The sequence below is a fragment of the Microtus ochrogaster genome, chromosome 19 (assembly GCF_000317375.1).
Source record: "Microtus ochrogaster isolate Prairie Vole_2 chromosome 19, MicOch1.0, whole genome shotgun sequence".
NCBI classification, from domain to species: Eukaryota; Metazoa; Chordata; class Mammalia; order Rodentia; family Cricetidae; genus Microtus; species Microtus ochrogaster.
The window spans coordinates 59,225,786-59,229,336 of NC_022021.1; positions in this window are offsets into that span (position 1 = coordinate 59,225,786).

The following is a 3,551-nucleotide window of genomic DNA, read 5'->3' on the forward strand; positions in this document are numbered from 1 at the left end:
TGGGCCCAGGGAACTTGGACGGCCTCATCTGAGCTCCACAGAGAGTCGGGGTGGAGGCAGTCAGCACTCTGGGCCCAGTCTGTAGCTTCTCACTCTTGCATCCCAGGCGGCAGATGGTGTGTCTTTCGCTAGTCTCTGTTGGATAGAGAAGAGATAACCTCACACTCTGCCCTTTCTGCTTATCATCTGTGTACAGGAAGGCTACTGATATTTGTTTAGTTAATCTTGTATCCTGCTACATTGCTGAAAGTGTTTATGAATTGTAGAATTCCTTGGTAGAATTTTTGGGGTCACTTATGTAAACTATCATATCATCATCAAATAGTGAGAGTTTGATTTCTTTTTTTCCAATTTGTATCCCCTTGATCTCCTTTTGTTGTCTTATTGCTCTAGCTAGGACCTCAAGAACTATATTGAATAGATATGGAGAGAGCGGACAACTTTATCTTGTTCTTAATTTCGGTGGGGTCACTTTGAGTTTCTCTCCATTTAGTTTGATGTTGGCTTGTTGTTTATTGCCTTTATTATGTTTAGATATGTTCCTTGTATCCCTCTTCTCTCCAAGACCCTTATGAAGGGATGTTGTATTTTGTCGAAAGCTTTTTCAGTATCTAATGAGATGATCATGTGGTTTTTATTTTTCAGTTTGTTTATGTGGTGAATTATGTTGACAGATTTTCATATGTTGAACCATCCCTACATCTCTGGGATGAAGCTTACTTGATCATGGTGGATAATTTTTTGGTGTGTTCTTGGATCCAATTTGTCAGTATTTTACTCAGTATTTTTGCAACAATGTTCATGAGTGAGATTGGTCTGTAATTCTTTAAAAACAGAACATTGCCAAACTCTTTTTGTGAGGCTACTAACAATTACCATGACACCCAAACCAATGGTCATATTTTGAATAAATGAAGATGGGATAGGGAGAGTGGGGAGGGGAAAAGAGGAAGGAAGATATATTGATTGACTGACACAGCCAAAGTTCTTTTCAAGAGAGTCTGGAGCGTGTTTTCCACTTGAATTTCATAGCTAGCTTCTGCTTCTGCCTCTGTGCATCTTGGCTGAATCTGTGCCTTCCAGGAGACAATAACTAAGGAAAGTCCTTCAGCTGGTGAGAATGAAGGCTCATTCACTCTGCATTTACACTTCACAGTTCCCCAGGGGGCATTGTTGGGACTGTAAGTGAAATTGTGCCCTTTTTTGTTTCACTTACCCAACTGCACTGTTAGTTTACCCCCATTACCGTGGGGGCACCTTCTTAGGAAATCAAGACTGTTTCTGCAAGGGTTTGATTCTGGAGCCCCATCTGAAACAATGTCAAGCTGAAACTTTCTGAATCCTGGCAGCGACAGATAGAACAGGCATGTGGTGGCATAGTCACACCATGGATGAATCTCACAAATGTACTGTTCCACAGAAGAATTAATTCATCCAAAAACATGCATGGCAGGGGTGGTTCTACAAAGGCAACTATCACCCAATGCTTAGGAAAATCTCTACTCTGATGTTAGAAGTCGGGGTCAGGGTTATTTTTTGGTAAAAGATGATTAGATGTTCAGAGAGTTTGGTAGGTAGTCCTCTGTTAACAGGACAGCAGTTAAGCTTCATTTCATTCATGTATTGAACATATAGATAGTGAAAAGTACTGTCCTGTCTTCATGGAACTTATACACTAGTGGGAAGAGACATTATTACCAAGGTAACAGGCTAGGATATATGTATGTGTACACACACACACACACACACACATACATATACAGAACATACACATACATATACAGGTCAAGGTAAGGGGGCAGCAAATTTGTCTGAGGGGGCGAGGTATGCACTGACATCACAGAATATTTTGGGGGATGCTGGGTATATTAAACCATGACATTAGCTATCTAGGGGAGTTTTCTAAAAATGGAAAAACCAGAGTGGAAACAGGTTTAAGAGGGAAGATCTGGGGCCAGGGGAGGGGGCTGCTTGATGTTCAAGTGAGGTTGGAAAGTGGCTGGATTTGGGGGGGTGGGGGAGAGTGGTAGAGAGAGACAGCTAGAATTGGGGGACTTTTGAGAGCACTGTGGAGACCAAGTTCAGTGGAAAGTTCCAGAAATCTGTGAGGGTGACCCTAGTAACTGCGGATACAGAGTCTGAGACTGGCCCTCTTTTGTAGCCTGGCAAGGCTTCCAGTGGTGGGTCTGGGTTATATTTGATTAAGTTGTTGACTAAGGAGGTCCCATGGAGATCTCTAAACAACCCAGGCTGGTGATAGGACAGACGATTGCCCTCTGAAAACGGATGGGGGGGGGAGTGCATTGTCCACAACTTTCACCTAGGTCATTGGACCCAGAGAGGTTGAGCTGGTGTAGGCATGGAGCCTTCACTCCTACATTCTAGTCTCTTTGGTGTGATAAGGTACTCTGCAGGTCATGGAAAGAGAAACCTGACACCAACCCAGGCTCAAAATTCTCCACCTACAGCCTGTCCTTCCAGCAAGACGTGCTGGGGCAAAGGTGTCCCAGAATATGTGGGCACGGACAACCGATGTTTTTTGATTTGAGGCTCACCCCACTAGAGGGAGCCCATGCCCTACACTGCCTGGACGGCAAGAAACTGGAGACTGAACAGCCCAGAGACCTAGGGTAGAACCAAACATGACAGGTAATAAAATAAAATAAAATGAAATATAAAATCAATAAAATTATTTCTGATGATATTCTGCTATACTCATAGATTAGGGCCTTATCCAGTCATCATCAGAGAAGCTTGATCTGGCAACAGATAGGAGTGGGTGCAGAGACCCAGAGACAGATATTATGTGGAGAGAAAGTCTAAATTGGTAGATTCCATTGCATTTCCCCCCTCCTCCCGGAGATTGGAGAACACCACAGAAGAGGGTGAGGAAAAACTGTAGGAGTCAGAGTGGACGGAGGACACGAGGAGAACACGGCCCACTGAATCAGCTCAGCAAAGTGCATCTGGGCTCACAGAGACTGAAATGGCAAGCACAGGGCCTGTGTGGGTCTACACCAGGTCTTCTGTGCGTTATGCTGTGGCTGTTAGCTTGGTGTTCTTGTGGGACTTCTAACAACCGGGAGTGGGTGTGTCTCTAACTCTTTTGCCTGCTCTTGAGACTCTTTTCCTCCTATTGGGTTGCCTTGTCCAGCCCAAATATGAGGGCTCTTGTCCTGTGTAACTGTTGTCTCTTGGAAGCCTGCTCTTTTCTGAAGAGGATGTAGAGGGGGTATGGGTCTAGGTAGAGGGGAGGTAGGGAGGAGCTAGAAGGAGTGGAGGGAGGGGATACTCTGGTTGGGTGTATTGTATGAGAGAAAAATCTATTTTCAATAAAAGCTCTCTCTCTCTCTCTCTCACACACACACACACTCTAAATGCCACAGGTATTTGAGAGTTGTATTTGGAAGAGTGAAGAATATTTTAGCTTTCCCTAGGACTACCGGTTTCTTTTAATTGACACACAGAAAGCATCAGTCTGACCCTCTTCTCAGGGCTCTCTCTTGCCACAGAAAGACTTAAATGCTAAGCTGCAGTCTTAGTGACCAACA